Genomic DNA, 24,041 nt, shown 5'->3' with positions numbered 1-24,041 from the left:
ACACAAACAGGGCATTTATGGAAGAGTGGCAAGGAAGAAGCCCTAGCTGAAAAACAAGCATATCCTTGCCTGTGAAGACTTTACAAAGCATCACTTAGAAGACACCACAAAGATGTGGAAGAAGGTCTTGTGATCAAATGAGACTGAAATGGGACAGCTTGGCCGCAATGCTAAGCAAATCTAATATTGTGCATCAGCCTAGTAACACCATCCCTACCGTAAAGTATGGTGGAGGTAGCATCATGCTACAGGGATGCTTTTCAGAAGCAGAGACTGGAAATCTGGTCATGATTGATGTGAAGATGAATACTGATAAGTACAGAGAGATGCTGGATTTGAAAAAACATGCTAGCCTCTGCCAGAAAGTTTAAACTGGGGAGTGAGCTGAAAAGCAGGACCTGCAGGGTAGAAACCTCTGGATTGCTGCCTGTGCCACATACCAGCGAGGGCAATAATAGGGTGATTTGGCAGATGAATGCATGACTGAGGAACTGGTGCAGGGGGCAGGATTTCAGATTCCAAACAAGAGAAAATCTGCAGATACTGGAAATTCAAACAACACACACAAAAGCTGGAGTTCAGGCCAGGCAACATTTATGCAAAAGAGCACTGTACAGACCTGCTGAAGGGTCTCAGCCTGAAACGTCAACTCTTTTCCATAGATGCTGCCTGGCCTGCTGAGTTCCTCCAGCATTTTATCTGTATTGCTCATGTTTCAGATTTATGGATCATTGCATCTATTTTGGGGAAGGTATGACCTGTACAAAAGGGATAGGCTACACCGGAACCCGAGGGGGACCGATATCCTTGTGGGCAGGTTTACTAGTGCTGTTGGAGAGGGTTTAAATTAATTTGGCAGGGGGAAATGGGGACCAGAGTGATCGGGCTGAAGATGGGGATGTTGGTTTACAAACAGAGGTAGTGTATAGTGAGACTGTCAGGAAGAACAGGCAGATGATAGGGCAAAATTGCAGTCAGTGGGATGGGTTGCAGTGTAAAAGAGGGCCATAATTAAAAAGAGTGATAAATATTATATTTGAAGGTATTATATTTGAATACACGCAGCATACAAAATAAACTGGATGATCTTAATAGCGCATTTAGAGATCAACAGGTACAAGGTTGTGGGTGTCACACAGTCATTTTGACAGCATCCTGACTGGCTGTATCACTGCCTGGTACGGGAACTGTACTTCCCACAATCACAAGACTCTGCAGAGAGTGGTGCAGACAACCCAGCACATTTGCAGATGTGAACTTCCTATATTCAGGACATTTACAAAGACAGCTGTGTAAAAAGGGCCTGGAGGATCATTGGGGACCCAAGTCACCCCAACCACAAACTGTTCCAGTGGCTACCATCCAGGAAGCAATACCACAGCATAAAAGCCAGGACCAACAGGCTCTGGGACAGCTTCTTCCACTAGGCCATCAGACTGATTAATGCATGCTGACACAGCTGTATTGCTATGTTATATTGACTGTCCTGTTGTACATACTATTTATTATGATGGTGGCATCCGTTACCATGGATCTGTGCCTGGAATGGTTTCCAGGGCGCAGGCCTGGGAAAGGTTGTATGGAAGACCAGCAGTTGCCCATGCTGCAAGACTCCCCTCTCCATGACACCGATGTTGTCCAAGGGAAGGGCAAGGGCTGATACAGCTTGGCACCAGTGACGTCGCAGGAGTTGCCAGGATGAGGTTGAAGGCAACGTCGGACTGCCTTAGGGACTCCAGCTCCAGATTTGTCCTCAGGGTTTACTCCCGAAGCCTTTCCCATGAGTGGGTATGGCCGCAAGGCAGCGGAGGTTTGAGATCAGAGTTTTCCCTCTCTTAGATGGACTGCCTTCCCTGGCTGATGAGCTCCATCTACCTGAATTTTAGTATTATAAATTACTATAAATTGTGCATTTAGACAGAGATGTAATTTAAAGATTTTTTTCATGTATATGAAGGATTCAATTCATGGCTGAAAGACGATTGTAGATGGGAGCTTAATATTCAAGAATACACAATCTATTGAAAGGACAGGCAGGAAGAGGAGGAGTGGCTTCTCTGGTAAAAAAAAGAAACCACATATTTAGAAAAAATTGACATAGGATCAGAAGTTGGAAAATCATTATGGGCAGAGTTAAACTACAAGCGTAAGAAAACCGTCATGTGAATCCAAACAGAAGCCAGGATGTGGTCTACAAATTGCAGCGAGATAGAAAAAACATGTCAAAAAGGCAATGTTATGCTCGTCATGGGGGATTTCAATATGCAGATGGATTGGGAAAATCCCAAGAGAGAACTTGTGGAATGCCTCAGAGATGCCTTTTCGGTTATTGAAAAGCACAAGTCAAGAGATGGAAACAAGAACATTTCCAAATCACTAAATATGCTGTGGAGTACTATTAAAGTCAATCATTAAGAAATGGAAAGAATATGGCACAGCTGTCCTGGAAAACTGAGTGACCATGCAAGAAGTGGACTAGTGAGTGAGGCCACCAAGAGACCCAAGACAACTCTGGAGGAGTTACAAGCTTCAGTGGCTGAGATGGGAGAGACTGCACATACAACTGTTGCCCGGGTGCTTCACCAGTCACAGCTTTATGGGAGTGTGACACAGAGAAAGAAAAACACTCACATGAAATCTCAGCTCACACAAGGAAATCTGCAGATGCTGGAAATTCAAGCATTTTGTGTGAAATCTCAGCTAATGTTTGCCAGAAGGCACGTGGGAGACTCTGAAGTCAGCTGGAAGAGGGTTCCATGGTTTGATGAAATCTAAATTGAGCTTTTTGGCCTAAAGACTAAACACTATGTTTAGCACAAGCCAAACACTGCACATTATCAAAAACACACCATTCCTACGTGAAGCACGATGGTGGATGCATCATGCTGGTAGAGGGTAAAATGATGCAACAAAATAGAGGGAAAACAACACACTCAAAATGCTGGTGGAACACAGCAGGCCAGGCAGCATCTATAGGAAGAAGCACTGTCGACGTTTCGGGCCGAGACCCTTCGTCAGGACCCTTCGTCAAAATATAGGGAAATCCTGGGGGGAAATCTGATACAGTCTGCAAGGGAACTGTGACTTGGAGAAGGTTTGTTTTCCAGCCAAGTCATTACACCAAGCATAAACCCAAAGCTACACAGGCAAAGGTTAAAAACAAAGTTAATGTTCTGGAGTAGCCAAGTCAACGAGTCCAGATCTCAATCCAATTGAGAATTTGTGGCTGTACTTGAAAAGGGCTGTTCACTCACAATTCCCATGCAATCTTAACAGAGCTTGAGCAGTTTTGTAAAGAAGAATGGGGGGAAATTGCTGTGTCCAGATGAGCAAAGCTGATAGAGACCTATCCACACAGACTCAAGGCTGTAATTGGGGCGAAAGGTGCATCTACTAAATATTAACTTGAAGGGGCTACAAACTTATGTAATCAATTATTTTGTGTTTTATTTTTGTAATTAATTTAGATCATTTTGTAGAGATCTGCTTTCACTTTGACACTAACGTCTTTTTCTATTGATCAGTGTCAAAAAAGCCAGATTAAATCCACTATGATTCAATGTTGTAAAACAATAAAACATGAAAATTTCCGGGGGGGGGGGGGTGAATACTTGTTATAGGCACTGTATTTTTGAACTGCACATGTTTCAGTGTTTGAATTTTCAGTTGTTCATGCTTTACAATTTCCCTGTTTTTTTACTCCTATTGTGAGAAAAGGAGCATGTGATTCATAAATAAAAATTCTCAGTTAAATTGATTAAAAATCCCAGGTTGTTATACTCATATATCAGAACAAAGTGTGGGGGCTGAATACTTCTACAAGGCATTGTAAATTCACACAAAACACATCAAGTAATATTACCACAAATATTAAGGTGCATTTACGATACAAGTTTAAAAAGTAAATAATATAATGCTACTGGCACTTCAAACATGATGAGACGCAGGGAGTTCAGTATCTTACAGCTCGGGGGACGAAGCTGTTTCCCACCCTAACAGTTCTCGTCTGAATGCTACGGTATCTCCTGCCTGATGGTGGGGTTCTGAGACACAGCTGGACGAAAGCAGGGATCACTAACAATGCCAAGGGCCGTGTATACAGCGCTCCTGGTAAGTTTCTCTAACGGGTGGAAGAGAGTCCCCCGCTGATTCTCTCAGCAGACCTCGAAATCCTTTGTGGTGGTGAGATGCATCGCAATGCCCATACCAGATGGTGACGTAGCTGGCCAGGACAGTCTCGATGGTGTTCCTGTTGAAACTGGGGGGGGGGGGGGGGGGGGGGGGAGAGAGAGAGCCTCACTCATCTCAGTCTCCTGAGGAAGTGGAAATGCTGTTTGTGTTTTCTTGACCAAAGAATGGTGTTGAGGATCCCGATGAAATCATCTATTATATGCACTCCCAGAAACTTAGTGCTCCTAACTCTCTCCATGTGTATTTGCAGTGAGGCATGGTCAGTCTGCATCTTCCTAAAGTCCACAATCATCTCTTTGGTTTTGTCCATATTGAGACTCAAGCTGTTGTGCTCGCATCATTTTACCAGCTTCTCTACCACCTCTCTGTTTGCCATCTAGTTGTCGTTGATGAGGCCAGTCGCTGTTGTATCATCAGCGAACTTGATGATTCGGTTTGACCTGCATCCAGCAATGCAATCATGCATCAACAGATTTGCAACTTCACAAGACAATGGATAGGTGGTAGTTCTGATAATTACACTGGAGAGAGTGCAGAGGAGCTTTATCAGGATGTTACATGTAGTGGGAGAACTTTAGTTATGGGGAGAGATTGGATAGGCTCGGGTTATTCTCTCTAGAGTAAACGGGACTGATGGGTGACCTGATAGAATTATATACAGTTAAATATGGACATAGATATGATACTTATTCCAAACCCTTTTCCAATTGTAGGGGAATCAAAAACAAGAAGTCATAGGGTTAAAGGGTTGTGGAGGATCTCAGGAGTAAGTTTACCTTATTCAGAGTAGTTGACATCTGAAACACACAGCAAAAGGTGGTGATGAAATCAGATCTGATTACCACTGTTAGGAGGCATTTAGACAGACACTTAAGTAAGCAAAGCATAAAAGGACACAGTTGTAATGTGATAAAATGGGATGAGTATAGATAGGTAAAAAAGGTCAACAAGGATACGATGGGCGAAGGTCAAAGTTTCTGTGCCAATGACTTCTGTGAAAGATGGAGAGGAAGGCAACTGAATCAGAATAACAGCTGAGTTCATTTTGATTCTTGAATATGTGCATAAGATGAAAAATACTACGATTTCTGTAATTTCACTGTTACAATAAATCTCAATAAATTACAATTGCTACCTTATGGGTGAGGTTACACATTCTTTTAAGAGATACTATTTCAACACCTCTGCAAATTGCTTAAATTTGTTATTTCCTGTTTTTCTTCTCAATTATGACATAACTGAAGAAAAAAGGCCAATTAGCAATACACTGCATGTTGCATTTCACCGTGTTAATCAGCATGACATGACATCCATCGTAGATTCAAGGCTTGCTCTACCAATACTGGGCCATCTTAATATCACTGTACTTCCAATATTTTTCACTTTTTTCTATTATTATAATGTGCATTAAAACCTGTTTTGTGTTATCCAGATTTCTGGTAATTAGGCCAGAGCTCTTTAGATACCGAAACAATACCGTATTCAAGTATGCTTATGGCAATTAATTCTACTAGCACAAAAGAACCACCCACGTGTTGACATTATAAGCACTGAGATTGAAAAAAGGAATATACAACAGAAATGTAAAATAGAAATAAAATGTCACATGGTTCTAATCTACCAGAGACTGGACTTTGCTCAACATTTGTGAGTAATCCATTCCAATGAGTTAACAGATTTTAATAACCATAGACTCCCTCAAAATATGTTACACATTAACACCTTCATTGCACAAATCCTTTCTAAATGCACTTTTGCAATCTGTTCAAATATGATAAAGTATGATAAATCTTATCTGACTTTAACATTTTAGATACTTAATTAAAAACCACATACTGGTTTCCAGTGACATCATCGTCGAGAATGGCAGCTTAAGTCACTAGCTCCTCTGGAAAAACGTGTATTAAGCCTCGTTAATCCATCAAATACAGTATTTTTCAAAAAAATATTTGAACTGAAAAGAGGGGCAAGAATGGGGAAAAGGAATGGAAATTAAAAAAAGTGACACTGCAGAGCCTCCGGCCAAGAGGAGTGCAGCAAGCGGCTCTCCTACCTAACCGCGTGCTAGCGAGGCGGCCGCTGGGACTCGTTCAGGCAAAGCGGCGAATACGATCGAAATCCTGAAAGAGGTAAGGGAATTTCAGAAAGAAATAAGGCAACAGCTACACGATATCGTCAGAGCTCGCCAGCGTCAATCAAAAAATAGCGGTGGCAGAGACTCGAATTGAGAAGGTGGAAGATCACGTTCAAAACGTGGAATGGATACTGAGTAAGACAATAAAAATATTAAATCACCAAGAAGGTAAACTGCTTGACCTGGAGGGAAGATCACGGCGGAAAAATATCAGAATCTACAACGTTCCCGAAGGAGCGGAGGGCTCGTCTATGACGGAGTTTGTCGGAAAGTTGCTGCGGGACACACTGGAGCTTCCCTCGACTATGGAGCTGGAAATCGAGAGGACGCATTGCGCGTTAGTCCCAAAACCTACCCGGGATAAGCCACGCTCAATAATAATTAAATTCCTTTGGTACAGTACCAAGGCAGAGATTCTACGAAGGGCCTGGGGTAAGAAGAGTGTGTTTTTAGGTGATAAATTAATATATTTCGACCAAGATTACCCCCCCCCCCCCCCGCGATCCTGCAGAAATATAAAGTATACTCTGAAGTAAAGCAAATACTAAAGAAGGAAATGATTAGATTTCAAACTCCGTACCCTGCTAAACTTTGAGTGTTTTATGACAATGGGACGCGGTTGTACCAGACAGTGGAAGAGGCGACTACAGACATGAAGACCAGAGGGTTGCCCGTCAGCATGATCAAACCGAGGGAAAGCCTGGCAGAGGAATTATCCCGCTCCGCTTGGGAAATAGTGCAAGAATCGAGAAGGCAGGAGACGGGAGGAGGCCAAGAGAAATATATCAGGAAGAGACCGGGAGTTTCCCAATTACAGTCCTCACCCCTTCCAGAAGGGCCATAAGGATTGGCTAACTTTAAAATTGTTGAGAAGCTGAACGGAAGCAAAAGTAGACGGTGATATACCTATCTTGAGAAATACTTATTATAATACGGATTTTATATTACTTAGCTGTTATTCTTTATTCGCTCACTTACTCCTTTTTCCCCATCAAAATGAGATGCGCGTGTGTATATATATATGTGTGTGTGTGTCAGGGAAATTTTTTCTGTGTAATGGATTTGTTCACTGACTTTTATGAATACTGCAATGGGGGCCCTCAACTCACAAGTAGGAAGGGTTACCCTCCCACAGCTAGACATTTCCTCCAGCTCAACGCAGGGTCATCTACTAGAGACCTCAGCCTTGGAATCACACGTTCGTTGCCATTTTTGTTATTATTTGCGTTTCTTGGTTCTTATTTGTTCAGGGAGTAGATCGATTAAGTTTTATTCTAATTTCAATGATACACTGACAGATAAATACAGATGGCTAACGACAAGGTAAAAATTCATTTCTTTTAATGTCAATGGGCTATTAAATTTTATCCAAAATGAAAAAAGAACAAGCCCATGTAGTATATTTACAGGAAACTCATTTAAGTGATAATGAGCATAAAACACTAAAGAGAATGGGCTTCACTAATTTGTTTTTCTCCTCATATAAATCAGGACATAGGAGAGGAGTTGCTATTCTTACTTCAAGTAAGCTAAATTTTGAAAAAGTATTCGAAATGGGAGATAAAGAGGGCAGATATATTCTGGTAAGGGGGAATATAGATGGCAATTCAGTTACTCTATTGAATATATACGCACCCCCGGGAAGTGATATTGGTTTCTTTCAGAAAATTACTGATATTATGGTAACAGAAACAGAAGGTCTCCTGATATGTGGGGGAGACTTAAATTTACAATTACAACCAAACGTAGACTCTTCCAATAGAAAAACCTATGAAACAAAATCTTTACATAAGAAAGTTAATACACTTTTTGAGGATGCTGGTTTAATTGATATATGGAGGGAACTTTTCCCTGGCAGAAGGGATTACACTCCTTATTCTGCTCCACATTCTGTATATACAAGAATAGACTATTTCATCACACTTGGAAAAGACAAAGACAAAATAAACACATGTGGAATTGGGACAATAGATGTAAGTGACCATGCACCTATATATTTATCTGTTGATTTTGACCTACAACCAAAGAATACTACTTGGAAACTAAATTCAAGTCTACTCAATGATCCGTACTTTAAGGAACAAATTAAAAAAGAAATTGGTCTCTACTTCATATAAGAAAAAAATAAGGAATAAAACATTAGAGGAATTACAAAATAGGTTGAAGGAACTAGAGAAAAAACACAAATTGAATTTGGCACAGGATACATTAGGTGAAATTTAAAGAATTAGGAATGAAATTAATAGTTTGGCTATGCAAGAAATCAGGAAAAATTCAATGTTTCTGAAACAGACATTATGAAAGTGAATTGAAATCCATGAAAATACTGGCGTGGAAACTGGAAAAAAAGATAGCAGAAAATATAATTCATAGAATTAGGGACCCAAGAACGAAAATGATAAAAAAATAAGCTACGTGAAATTCAAGAAGCTTTTGAAGTGTTTTACAAAACTCTATATTCCAAAGTTCCAGAGGGAAGCATAACCCAAATTGACACCTTCTTGAATTCCCTAGAGTTACCCACTTTAAGCGGAGAACAAAATAGAACAATGACTGTTGACATAACTGAAGTTGAATTAAAAGCTGCAATTAGTAGGCTTAAGTTAAGCAAGTCACCAGGATCAGATGGGTATACGACAGAGTGGTACAAAGAATTTAAAAATGAGTTAATTCCTGTTTTACTCCCCACACTGAATTGGGCTCAAAAAAAGTCACAAATGCCACCCAGTTGGAAGGAAGCGATAATCTCAGCTATACTGAAAGAAGGCAAGGATAAAATGGAATGCGGGTCATTTAGACCAATATCCGTTCGTAATGTAGATAATAGATTATTTACCTCCATCATGGTCAAACAATTAGAGGAGTTTCTACCCATACTGATACGTAACGATCAGACACAAGACAATATATGAAGGACACTTCACATTATGGATTATATACAAAGAAATAAAATCGAAGCAATAGTGATAAGCGTGGATGCTGAAACAGCATTTGATTCAGTTAATTGGAATTTTCTTTACAGCGTTTTACATAGATTTGGTTTCCAAGATACAATTATTAAAATTATACAGATACTATATGACAATCCTACTGCTAGGATTAAAATCAATGGATATTTATCAAATAGTCTTACCCTAGAAAGGGGCACAAGACAGGGTTGTGCATGGTCACTGCTACTCTTCGCGTTATATCTGGAACCATTAGCTCAATACATCAGACAAAATGACGATATCAGGGGTATAACTATTAAAGGGACAGAGCATAAATTGGCTTGTTATGCGGATGACATTTAGGGCAACCAACATACTCTTTACCTAAATTGATGCAATCCTTGGAACAATATGGTCAATTATTAGGATACAAGATCAACATAGATAAAACCCAATTACTTTCATATTACTATAGCCCACCAAGAGAAATTGAAAGTCGATACCCCTGGGCATGGCACACAGAGTCTTTCAAATATTTGGGCATCATTATGCCAAAAGGTTTGGCAAAATTATCAGAATGTAATTATCAGCCTTTATATAAAAAAATTAAGGAAGATGTGGCAAGATGGAACCTGATTCCTTTTTTCAGTCTCAGTTCAAGGATTGAGTCTATTAAAATGAATATACTGCCCAGACTGTTATATCTCTTTCAGACCCTACCAATAGAGATTAATCAAAATCAATTCAATGAATGGAACAAGATGTTACCAAGGTATATTTGGCAGGGTAAAAGGCCTAGAGTTTGTCTCAAAACTTTGCAATTAGCAAAGGAAAAGGGGGGGATGGGGCTTGCCTTCTCTTAGAGATTATTATTTTGCAGCACAGTTGAGAGCTGTGATATGTTGGTGCAACCCATCATATGACGCTCAATGGAAAAACATTGAGGAGCGGGTACTTCCCATCCCCATACAAGCAATTTTGGCTGATAACAACCTACAAAGGTACATAAATACTATTGATAACCCATGGGTGAAATTGTTTCTTAAAATATGGAAAACTACTATAAAAGAATATAATCTACAAGGGGGTATTGCAATTCTTAAATGGTGTGCATATGACTCGGATTTTACACCAAATAAATTGGATGCTAGATTTAAGGACTGGACAGCTAAAGGAATAACAGTTCTTTGCAACATAATGAAAGAAGGAACACTGTTCAGTTTTGAAATGCTTAAAGAGAAACACTTATTAGAAAAACAAGATTTTTATCGGTATTTACAGATGCAACAATATGTTAATAAGATGCTTAAAAATGTAACCAAGGCAAGTACATAGAAACATAGAAAATAGGTGCAGGAGTAGGCCATTCGGCCCTTCAAGCCTGCACCACCATTCAGTATGATCATGGCTGATCATCCAACTCAAAACCCTGTACCTGCTTTCTCTCCATACCCTCGATCCCTTTAGCCACAAGGGCCATATCTAACTTCCTCTTAAGTATAGCCAATGAACTGGCCTCAACTGTTTCCTGTGGCAGAGACTTCCACAGATTCACCACTCTCTGTGTGAAGTAGTTTTTCCTCATCTCGGTCCTAAAAGGCTTCCCCTTTATCCTTAAACTGTGACTCCTCGTTCTGGACTTCCCCAACATCGGAAACAATCTTCCTGCGTCTAGCCTGTCCAATCTCTTTAGAATTTTATACGTTTCAATAAGATCCCCCCTCAATCTTCTAAATTCCAGTGAGTATAAGCCTAGTCGATCCAGTCTTTCTTCATATGAAAGTCCTGCCATCCCAGAAATCAATCTGGTGAACCTTCTCTGTACTCCCTCTATGGCAAGAATGTCTTTCCTCAGATTAGGGAACCAAATCTGCACACAATATTCTAGGTGCAGTCTCACCAAGGCCTTGTACAACTGCAGTAGAACCTCCCTGCTTCTGTACTCAAATCCTTTTGCTATGAATGCCAACATACCATTTGCCTTTTTCACCGCCTGCTGTACCTGCATGCCCATCTTCAATGACTGGTGTACAATGACACCCAGGTCTCGTTGCATCTCCCCTTTTCCTAATCAGCCAACATTCAGATAATAATCTGTTTTCCTGTTCTTGCAACCAAAGTGGATACATGCTTGATAGAGCTATTTAGAAAAGCATATAATTCAGATAATGGTAGAAGAATTATTTCAAGCATGTATAAGGGGTTGTCAAATCTTAAAACACATTCGACTTCATACATTAAAACAAAATGGGAGAAGGAAGGAGGGATAATTATATCTGAGGAAGAATGGACAACAATATGGAGGTATCAATGGAAGTGTACCAGTTCAGAGAAATGGAGGGAGTTTGGATGGAAAAACTTGATAAGGTATTTTATCACACCCTCTCAGAAGTCCCATTATGATAGTAACATAGAACATAGAATAATACAGCACATTACAGGCCCTTCGGCCCACAATGTTGTGCCGACCCTCAAACCCTGCCTCCCATATAAGCCCCCATCTTAAACTCCTCCATATACCTGTCTAGTAGTCTCTTAAACTTCACTAGTGTATCTGCCTCCACCACTGACTCAGGCAGTGCATTCCACGCACCAACCACTCTCTGAGTGAAAAACCTTCTTCTAATATCCCCTTGAACTTCCCTCCCCTTACCTTAAAGCCATGTCCTCTTGTACTGAGCAGTGGTGCCCTGGGGAAGAGGTGCTGGCTGTTCACTCTGTCTATTCCTCTTAATATCTTGTACACCTCTATCATGTCTCCTCTCATCCTCCTTCTCCCCAGAGTAAAGCCCCAGCTCCCTTAATCTCTGATCATAATCCATACTCTCTAAACCAGGCAGCATCCTGGTAAATCCCCTCTGTACCCTTTCCAATGCTTCCACATCCTTCCTATAGTGAGGCGACCAGAACTGGACACAGTACTCCAAGTCTGGCCTAACTAGAGTTTTAGAGAGCTGCACCATTACATCGCATCTCTTAAACTCTATCGCTCGACTTATGAAAGCTAACACCTCATAAGCTTTCTTAACTACCCTATCTACCTGTGAGGCAACTTTCAGGGATCTGTGGATATGCACCCCCAGATCCCTCTACTCCTCCACACTACCAAGTATCCTGCCATTTACTTTGTACTCTGCCTTGAAGTTTGTCCTTCCAAAGTGTACCACCTAACACTTCTCTGGGTTGAACTCCATCTGCCACTTCTCAGCCCATTTCTGCATCCTATCAATGTCTCTCTGCAATCTTCGACAATCCTCTACACTATCTACAACACCACCAACCTTTGTGTCATCTGCAAACTTGCCAACCCACCCTTCTACCCCCTCATCCAGGTCGTTAATAAAAATCACAAACAGTAGAGGTCCCAGAACAGATCCTTATGGGATACCACTAGTCACAACCCTCCAATCTGAATGTACTCCCTCCACCACAAACCTCTGCCTTCTGCAGGCAAGCCAATTCTGAATCCACCTGGTCAAACTTCCTTGGATCCCATGCCTTCTGACTTTCTGAATAAGCCTACCGTGTGGAACCTTCCTGTTTGCTGGAGAAATTGTGGAAATCAAAATGCAAATCATTATCATATTTTTTGGGACTGCCCTGTTATCAAAAACTATTGGAGGGAGATACACAATGCCCTACAATACATCTTTAAATGTGAAATACCCTTGGAGAGTAAGACCATATATTTTGGATATATATCTCAAGAATGGTTGAAAAGAGATAAATATTTAATGAATATACTGTTGGTGGCTGGTAAAAAGACTCTTACTAGGAAATGGTTATCACAGGAGAGCCCAACTTTAAATACGTGGATGAAAATTACAATGGACATTTACAAAATGGAGAAGGTAACAGCATCTGTTAATCATAAGCTGGAACAACTTGATTCATACTGGGGAAAATGGTTTAACTACATAATGCCTCATAGGCCTGATTTTATTCTCACAAATCAATGAATATGTTGTAAAAAAAAAATCACTTCCTACTTGTACATAGTTCTTTCCTTTTGCTTGTTTTTCTTTCCACTCTTTTCTATAAGTGTATATCTCAGATAAATACTTTGTAGATTTGTGATATATATGATTATATGATATATATGTACAGTGTCTGAAATACATCTTATGGAAATGCTTGTTTGATGATAAACTTCAATAAAATAAATTACCGTAGATTCCGGATTATAAGCCGCTACTTTTTTCCCACGCTTTGAACAGCTTTGAACACTGCGGCCTTTACTACGGTGCGGCTAATGCGTGGTTTTTTTTCATGCTGCCAAAAATATTTTGCCTCGTAACAGTAGACCAATAAAATTGATGAGTAGTTCACAGAGGTCCAATGAAATTGTACGATAAATCAAGCGCACTTTCACAATTAAATTATTGTAAATCAGTCATTTGTACTCACCCTCATCAACATGGAAAACACTCGAAGAAAAGCATTGTGCTGCCTTTATGGCAGTTATTTAGTTTATAATATTTTCGCTTAGTAATTCATTTGTTAGTATTTTCTAGTTAAAGTTAGAAGTGTTTTAAGTATATTTGTTTTCTGTACTACATCCCGGGATGCTATGACGTCACATCCAGTTTCGCCGCGTCTTGTGGGGAAAATACCGGTTTGCGATAAACGGAAAGGAGGGGGCGAGCGCATTAGACCCGCGCGAGAACGCTGCAAACATATGATGCAGCTTTTAAGTTAAAGGTGATCAATAACTTTTCCTGGTAGGCTGCAGTATATATATTTTTTTACCAGTCGTTAGGAGATATTGGAATGTTGTTCGTGCACTGTTCAGTAAAAAAGTATATGCAACGTAATTTGTGTGTTACCGATACGTATGTATTTTTAAAAGTAGCCGTGTTACAGGCACGGTTCGAAAAAAAGCATTTGCAATATGTATTTGTTTATGTTACCATACGGATTTAATTAAAAGTTAAAAAATCCTCACGTGTAATATCTTTCTGTGTAAATATCTCATATTACAACGTGGGACACCTGCGGCTTAAAATCCGGTGCGGCTTGTACAAGTACAAAATTGATTTTCTTTCTAAAATTAGAGCCTGCGGCTTTTAATCAGGTGCGTTCTGTAGTCCGGAATCTACGGTACCAAAAAAACCACATACTGTGCACTTCAGATAGCGTCTGTCCAAACGTATGAGCTTGCCTATTCTCTGCCGCAGCTTGCAGAATATCAAATGCATTTTACATCTCATCTCCTTTTCACACTGTACCAATTTAAATTTATTGTATGTTTTTCCAGTGAGAAAACTGGATTCCTAAGTGAGAAATACTGGACTCCTATAGTATCACACACAAAACGCTGGAGGAACTCAGCAGGTCAGGCAGCATCTATGGAAAAAAGTACAGTCGACAATATATTGAGTCCTGCTGAAGGGTCTCGGCCCAAAACGTCAACTGTACTTTTTTCCATAGATGCTGCTTGGCTTGCTGAGTTCCTCCGGCATTGTGTGAGTGTTGCTTGGATTTCCAGCATCTGCAGATCTTCTCTTGTTTGGCCTTTATACTGTATATTCAACCAGTACCTTTAATATAAAATGTTAAGATGAGCAAAATTAACGAAAACAATTTTCAATTAAAATAATGAACAACTTATGACATTCAGTGAATTGTGATTATAATGATGTTGCAGAATAATTCAGCAGTTTCTTCACATTTGCAATTGGGTTTTTTTATGCCTGATTAGTAAATTAAATGTCACTTGATACCATTCCAAACTTCTGTAATCATGCACTTGATCGTCAAAATGTCCTTTGTAAACCCGTACACAAAATTTTATTATCAACAGATTAACTGGAAGCACATCCAGCTTCTTGCACAGTTCTAGTTCCTCTCACCTTCGCATGTAAACACTGGCACAGAAATCTGATTTACCCTGAAGACACAGAAATTCATGCAGACAATTTGTCATGAAGCAGACTTAGACATTACCAAGTCTCTCAACAGCAATCTGCTTCACTGGGGAGTGAGAAATTAATTGCCACTTATGTTATTTTAAGGCTGCCTGCACCTCTTGAAGGAGAGTTGTAACAAAGCTGGAGGCAGCAGTTTGTGATGTTATGGCCCAGTCTGATGAGCTTTGGGCATGACTTCCTGATTTTCAGAATCGGCTCTCATCAGGAATCTCATCATGATTTTTGGAGGCTCTCATCTAAGCAATAGCACAGGGAGGAAAATCTTATTCACCTCAAAGGGCAAAATGCTCTGTGCAACACATGTACAGTCAGTGGAAGGGTGCAGTTAACCTTTGGGATAACAATTGATTAGCTCAAGCAGTCAGGAGAAGTTGAACACCTACAAGGCCAAAAGCAGAACACTGGAAAACTCAGCGGGTCAAATAGCATCTGGTGTACGTTGAAATTTCAGATCGCGTCCTGGTGTAGTGTCTCGATCTGAAACAAGAATATACAACTTATGTCTCCACAGATGTTGCTTGACCCACTAAGTTCTTCCAGCATTGTTCTTTGTTCCAAATGCCAGGAAATGCAATCTTTTAACACCATCAAAGACAAAACAGCTTGCTCGACTGGCACCCGATCCACCACCCTAAACATTAATTTCCTGCCACATTGGCACAAAGCAACTGCAGTGTGCACCAGTGACAAAGTGCAATGCAGATACATACCTGGGATACTCCTGCAGCAGCTTCCAAAACTGCAACTACTACTTGAGATAATCAAGAGTAACAGATGCATGGGAACACCACATCATGTGGGATTCCACCACCACCAGGTCACCCATCCTTTTGGCTTATTTTCATTCATTTATTGCTACTGGGTCTAAATCTTGGCACTCCCTCCCCGCACAACACTGAGAGCACCTTCAACAGAAGGACTGCAGCACCGTACCATCTCACGCGCAGTTAAGCATGGCATTAAACATTGGCCTTAACCAGTGATATCCAGATCCTCAAAAAAAAAGAAATATTGGTAGTTCTAATATAATTCAACAGTTCTTTTCCTAAGGATCCTCTAGTTTAGAAAGTTGTGTTACAGAAGAACAGGCTTTTGCCTTCAAAGCACAAACCTTAACAGGTTTTCAGGACTGTGATTGTGCTATAACTAATACCTACAGCCCGTGTAATACAAATAGTGTTCCTAATCCATTAATTACACTTAACCAATTTGTATTACAGTAGAACAATGTCAGTGAAATGGAGGCCAGTGCCCTCACAGTTTCTGGCAGTGTGGAAAATAAGCGAGATCAAGGCAAGATTCTAAACTTCCAAATTATTCGTTCTCATTTCACACTTGAATTTTTTCCCCTCTTGGAGGAATCTCCCACATCTCCGGTTGAGTAATACACCACATCTCCTTAGGCACTCATTCTCTCTCCTCCGGGTGGGTACCTGTTCGGAGCGTGACTTTCCCAAAGAAGCTCTACATGATTAAACCCGGGCAGCTAGTATTGGAGTATAAAAGTTGCATTGTTTGCTGTGTAACCAAAACTATGTAGTCAGTTTTGATGTAAATTATGTAGTCTGAGTTTGCTATTTGCTATGCATGTATCCAATTTAGTAGGAGAATGAAATCTTAAGAATGTAGAAGACAATGGTGTGTTAATGAGAGGTAGCTAAGAGATGTAAATTAGAACATGATTAAGTCAATGGGTAGAAACAATAGTGGCGGATGTACTTGTGATACGCAACTATAGACCTAGACCGATTGCATATGCTAATAACTAAACCAGGAGATTGCTATAAAAAATGCTATGTACAAGGATCGGTGGGCAATCGGCCACTAGCTCAATGACTGTCTCAGCTTTGATTTGCAAATTAAAGTTTAGTACTTCTTGAAGAATCTTCTGCGTCTCCTGGTCGTTTGTGGGGCACGAGAAACCACAACAAAATTGGCGACCGCGGCAGGACGGGAAAGAGACCCGCGGAAAGGAAATGGCAGATTGGGGACGCTTCCCAGCCCTCTAGGGACCCCCACAAGGCTAACAGAATAAAGGGTGCACCCAAACAAAAGGTAAGCGCTTTGGACTAAGAATTCTGTTGGTTTTGGGGAGGTCTTGGAATCTCAGAAGTGTGGAACCACTGCCGAAGGGTCTCTCCGGTCCAAAGAATCTGGCAAAATTGGGGGTTAACAGGAGGCTCAGAGGATTGATCGAGAACACTACAGTGAGGGTAAGTACAAATAAGCTAATAAGAAGTGAAGAAAAATTACTGAGAGGGGATTGCCAGAGGAGATGCGAAAAATACTCCAGGGGCCAACCAAGTATTGAATCAGGACAGAAAGGAAGGACTCCACAGGGAGACCGAGGGAAGAAGAGGACCCCGGAGACATTTGTGTGGGAGGCAATAAAGACATACCCTGAGACAGATGGGGAGTCAGGCGAGGAGGAGAGCCAGGGCAGGTGGGAAGAAGGAGGAAGAATGATGCCGTTGTTAGTTAAAGGATCAGGACAAGTGCAGTACATCCCTTGGGGATCCCAGGACCTAGAAGGGCTGAAAAACACTCTGCCCAATCTACATGAAGGAGCAGGGAAATGGATTAAAGCCTTTGAAGAAGAAACGGTGGGCGATTATTGGCTATGGGAGATTTGAAGGCACTATTGATAAGGTTGATGGGAGCCTCCAAATTTAACAAACTAATGGAAATGGCTGGCATAGTAAACTCGAACGACCCGAGAACTGATGGAGACGGGTTTGACAGAGTGAGGCAGAGGGTATGGCAGGCCCTCAGGAAGCTTTATCCACCCAAAGTGGACCCCAAAGCCTTAAAAGGGGATCCACTGGGAGACACTGAAAACCCAGCAGCCTACGTAGAAACCCAGTTGAAAAGGTGGAGACTGGAGACTGAGCAAGAGGTGCAGAATAGCTTATTTATGACCTCACTGTTCCAACATAGCATTTTGGATGCAATGCCGCCACAAGTAAAATCCAAACTGGAGGAGGTGGTTGGGCTAACGTCAAAGACCCCACAAGAATTTAGAGACGACGTAGTCCATGCAGTTGAGAAATACCGGAAAGACAAATGAAGGTTGGCTGAGCAGCAGGAAGAGCTGCAAAGAAAGTTAATACAAATGCAGCTCGAAGAACTCAAAAAGAAGGAAAAAGAGAAAAGCAAAAAGATGCTGCCAGCAACCACCGGTCCGAGTACAGCCATCGAACTGGACAAAGCACTGCTATATGGAGGAACCGATCATACTGTAAGACAAGGGCCGGAAAACCCCATGCCAATAATCAAAGTCTTTGGAGGAGCATTCCCACAAATGCCCTATCAGGAACAGACTAAATTCAAACAGCCCAGACAGGACTGGAAGTCCCAAGGAGGGGGACAGAGGAGCTATGGGCAGAGGGGACCAGTGAGGAAACAGGGGGAAAGAGAGGTAAGAGAGATTGTGCTGGGGATGTAGTCAGCCAGGTCACACGAGAAGAGATTGTCCGTTTACACCATGGCCTGTCACACACCTGCAGGAACCGATAAGAAGGGAACTAAAGTTTAGCCAAGGACCAGCCCCCACAGGCCCAAGCGGACCTGTGAACCCCTATGCGAGGTATTAGGGGTGCCCCGAGAACTCGAGTGGGAATGGACATTACCCAATGATAACAAGGGAGGCAGACGAGGAACCCATTGTTCAGGTTATGTTAGAAGGGCAACTGACACCAATGATGATAGATACTGGAGCCACGTACACTTGTGTACAGCCACAGTACGCCCTTCACCTTCTCATGTCAGGAAAGTTTATTAAGACGGTAGGGTTCTCGGGGAAAACACAGCTGACACAGTACACGGCTCCAGTGCAGTTGAGAATGGGAAATAAAGGAATTGTTTTGCTGGTGCTAGTATCTAAAGGAACTCCGATTAATTGGTTAGGCAGAGATGCCTTATTGAAACTGGAATTAAAATTAGAATGCACCAGAAATGGGTTGAGTGTGGAAAGAGCAGGGGCTCAATTGATAATGCGAGAAGACAAGAAGGCTAATGTCTTTTGGATAGGAGACATCGCAGATCAGATTCAGGAAACCTGGGAAAAATGGAAAAAGGGCATGCAGGCTATATTACCCAGGGCTGTAATGCCCAAATCTGAGCTACATTGTACAGTGATTTTTGACGAGACTCAGAACAGGGAGTTAGAGGAGAGATGGCACCTGGAGGCATGTACCCAACAGCACTTGGAAGGGGAGGCTGAGATAATTGGAAAGCAAAGGGCAGCTTTACGAGTTAAGTGGAACATCTTTTTAGAAAAATGGCACAGGATACCAGAGGCTGCGCCCCACATAACGTTGTTGGTAAACAAGGGATATCAGTCTAAAGACTTAGGACCCTTAGTTAAGAGTGCTGAAACCGTAACAGTGTGGAGGAAAATCACGCCAGAGGTGTGGATATCAGAAGACAACAATTGCATTAAAATAATGGTAAGTGTAGATATGGTAGGGACAGTGAGAGAGGTCGAAATAACTCCCCAACCACACCTGCCATTGCTGGGAAAGGAAAGAGGCCAGCAGAAAGATAGAAGGTTAGATGAGTTGCCGACTATTATGTGGTCACAGCATGACACGGACGTAGGGAAAATAAAAACAGCTAGTCCGGTGGAAATAAGGCTGAAAAAAGGAGCAATTCCATCCAGGAGACCACAATACCCTCTAAGACCAGAAGCAGAAGAGGGAATAGCATCGACAGTGCAGGGGTTGCTTGCAATAGGAGTGCTTAAAAGAACAAACAGTCCATGCAATACCCCGTTGCTGCCGGTCTTAAAAGCAGATAAATCTAAGTGGAGATTGGTGCATGATTTGCGAGTGGTAAATGATGTGGTAGAGGACTGGCCAGCGGTAGTCCCCAACCCACACACGCTTTTGACTAATGTTCCACCAGAAGCAAGTTACTTTTCAGTGATTGAATTGTGTTCGGCTTTCTTCAGCATTTCTCTGGCTGACCAGTGTCAGTATTTGTTTGCATTTACTTACAGAGGTGCTCAGTATACCTATACCAGAATGCCGCAAGGGTTTAAACATTCACCACATGTTTTTAATCAGGTGTTGAAGGCAGACCTAGAGGGCATGCCATTGGAAAGTACATTGTTACAGTATGTGGATGACCTGTTGATTTGCTCCCACAGCGAGGAACAGTGTGAGCAGGACACTATAACTCTGTTAGAAAAGCTGGCGCACGGAGGACATAAAGTATCCAAAAAGAAACTGCAATTTTGCAAGCAGCAAGTGGAATACTTAGGCAGGGTCATATCCAAGGGAGTAAAGGCGATAGCACCAGATCAGATTGAGGCAATAACTAAGGCCCCAAAACCCCAGACTGTAGGGCAGATGATGACGTTTTTGGGAATGACAGGGTACAGCTCAGATTGGATAGGAGAATATGCTGAGATTGTGGCACCTTTGAGAAAGATAATGAAAGAAGCAGGACATACAAATTTGAAGAACGGCTTACGGTGGAATGGAGAGGTGGAGATAGCTTTCAATACTATTAAGCAGGAATTGCAGTCAGCACCAGCATTAGCTTTGCCTGACTACGAGAAGGTTTTTCATTTGTATGTATCCAACCGACAGGAGGGTTATGTCACAGCGGTTCTAACACAAGAGACAGGCACAGGAAAAGCAAAGCAGCCGATAGCATACTACAGTACGAGACTAGATGAGGTGGCTCAGGGGTATCCACCCTGTTATCAGGGATTGGCGGCGCTGTACTATGCATATGAAAAGGCATAATCTGTAACCCTGGGCTATCCTGTGACTCTGTACACACACCACAAAGTAGCAGAATTACTGGAAAGAGGGAAATTTGTGCTGACGCCAGCCAGGATAGCAGCATATCAGATGCTATTGACATTTCCAGACATAACTATACAGAGATGCACTACCAGTAATATAGCCGATTTCATCCCTTTGGGCTATGAAGGAGAACCCCATGATTGTGTAGGGAAGATGATGGCATTTGCCAAATTGAGAGCAGATTTACGGTCAGAACCACTAGAGGATGCAGATAAAAAGGTTCTGTTCGTAGATGGCTCTTGTTATAGGGATTATGATGGAAATCACTCAGGGTTCTCAGTAGTGCAGCAGGATCAGTCGAGCTATAAGATTATTAAGATGAAGTCCTGTCCCCAACCGTGTTCCGCCCAACTAGCGGAAATCAAAGCCCTGACAGCTGCATGTGAAATGATGGAAGGTGAGAAAGTAGACATCTATACTGATTCGGCATATGCTCATGGAGTATGCCATTTGTTCGGGGCAGTGTGGAAACAGAGAGGTTTTTTAAAAAGCAGCGGAGATCCCATACAACATTGTCAGCAAATTCTAGACTTAATAAAAGCCATAATGAAACCTAAAGCATTGGCTATAGTAAAATGCCAGGCACATAAAAAGGGAAATGATGTAATAACAAAGGGAAATCAAGCTGCGGACGAGGCAGCCAGAAAAGCATCTGGATGTACATCAGCTGTCATTGCCCCCAGGTAAGCCTAGCTCCAGAACCTGAGGTAGAGGACCTAATTGAAATACAAGGTAAGGCAACTTTGGCAGAACAGACAATGTGGAGACGAAGGGGGGCCAAGCAGAACCTGGAAGGCTTGTGGAGCACGGAAGACGGTTTGTTGGTAGCACCCACCCCTCTACTGACGATTCTGATTTCAGAAGCGCATGGGATTGACCATTGTGCAAGGGGGGAAGTGATAAAGAAAATAAAGAAGGATGGTTTTTGGTCACCTTATTTACAGGCTTCAGTGGACTTTGTCTTGTCACAGTGCGAGGTATGCGCACAGAATAATGTTTGGAGAGAAGTGCTGTACTTTTATACCAAATAACACTAGTCCAGAAGGATCGTTTACTAAGGCAATGTATAAGTTGAAAAGTCTAAGAAAGGAAGTTAAACAGAATGCAGGGTTCGGACATCAGTTCTTTGATTGGTTAGAAAGTAGACTCGGAGGATGGGGAGCATGGCTGACTAAAATGGCAATAACTGTCAGTATTGTATTGTTGAGCTGTGCGCTTGTGCTGTGCTGTTTTCTTCCTTGTCTCAAGTCTCTTGTAGTGCGTGCTGCAACCAAACAATTTCCGATACTCGTGGCAATTACTGAAGCAAGCTTAGTGGAGAAAGAAGCACCGAAGAAGTATTGTTACAGCCTACAACACCTGCAGGATGAACAAGAGCAAAACGACAGTGTGGGAGTAGATTGTAAGGGCTTCTGAGTTTTTTTCCCTGTCTCAGGTACAAAGGGACAGGTTTTTGGCTCAGCAGCCCAGGGTAACAGGGAGAGAATACTTTGAGGTCTTGGCGCAGAAAATTATAGTTTAACCCGAGATTTGGGAATATGTGCTTGAGTTTATTGGGGCGTTTGTGCGCAGACTCTTAGTCTTCTTTCTCTGTGTGGGGGGGATATATTGGAGTATAAAAGTTGCATTGTTTGTTGTGTAACCAAAACTATGTAGTCAGCTTTGATGTAGATTATGTAGTCTGAGTTTGCTATTTGCTATGCATGTATCCAATTTAGTAGGAGAATGAAATCTTAAGAATGTAGAAGACAATGGTGTGTTAATGAGAGGTAGCTAAGAGATGTAGATTAGAACATGATTAAGTCAATAGGTAGAAACAATAGTGGCGGATGTACTTATGATACGCAACTATAGACCGATTGGATATGCTAATGCAACTAAACCGGGAGATTGCTATAAAAAATGCTATGCACAAGGATCGGTGGGCAATCGGCCACTAGCTCAATGACTGTCTCAGCTTTGATTTGCAAATTAAAGTTTGATACTTCTTGAAGAATCTTGTGCATCTCCTGGTTGTTTGTGGGGCATGAGAAACCACAACACTATCTTCTCTGAGGCCATCCCCACTAATATTCTTTGTTCTTCACTGATAAAAAAGCCAAAAACAAGCAAGGGCAGACAGCTGATGCGAGGCCACCTATACATCCAGTCTCTTCTGTATGTTGATCCTGAAAATGACAAAGAAAGCTACTCATGCCTGTATAGGAGGCAGACTAAGTCTGTATAGGAGTCAAACATTGGCCTCCGTTTCATTTACAAGCTGTTCTACTGTAATGCAAATTGGTTATAATGCAATTGACTGATCAGGTATGTGATTTGCATTAGACGGGCTGCATTGATTATCGCCCAATCAACCTCAATCTTACTTCACTATTACACATCCAAGTGCGACAGGCCACCAGACCAAATCAAGGCATTGCATCTACAACAAAGAAATGGAAGTTCATCACTGAGGAGATATGTGGAGCAAGTTTTCTTTTCACACAGAGTTATGGGAGACTGGATTGCACTTGAGTTGTGGTGCTGGAGGCAAGCATGATAGAGGCATTATGAGGTTCTTAGAAAGGTGTGTGAATGCTCAGAGAATGGAGAAAAATGTACATTCTGTAGGCAGAAGGGAGTTGTTTAGTCAGGCATATAATTAGTTTGGCACAACATCAAGGGCCGAAGGACCTGCTCCTATTCTGTACTGTTCTGTGTTCTAGATTCTCTCTCCCTAGCTGTGATCCATTTCTCAGGAGTACCCAGGCAGCTAAGCCACGATGTACTGGTTGTGGCTGTGCGAGCACTAATGTCAAGCAGACAATCTCTGAAGAGTACTGATAATGGCTGGGGTCACCCATCTTGTAAAGACACTGCCCAGAAGGCAAAGGCAAACCACTTTGTAGAAAGTTTCCCAGAACATTCATGGTCACCATGATCGCCCATGTCATACAACATGGCACATAATAATGGTGGTGATGATGATGACTGATATTTTCAGCTAAATGTGGGCAGCAGAATATCTCTGCCCTGGGCAGAGTATTCAGATGGTCACTAC

The 24,041-nt window shown here is 41.8% G+C and overlaps 1 protein-coding gene across 2 annotated transcripts in view; it reads right to left on the bottom strand.

The window, feature by feature from the left end:
- Positions 1–24,041, bottom strand: part of ptpn13 (protein tyrosine phosphatase non-receptor type 13) — a 294,978-nt gene that overhangs the window by 194,995 nt on the left and 75,942 nt on the right. The window lies entirely within an intron of this gene.

Source organism: Hemitrygon akajei, chromosome 13 (assembly GCF_048418815.1).
Source record: "Hemitrygon akajei chromosome 13, sHemAka1.3, whole genome shotgun sequence".
Classification (NCBI taxonomy): domain Eukaryota; kingdom Metazoa; phylum Chordata; class Chondrichthyes; order Myliobatiformes; family Dasyatidae; genus Hemitrygon; species Hemitrygon akajei.
Note: the sequence above shows the minus strand (reverse complement) of the source record. Positions and strands in the feature narration are given on the sequence as shown.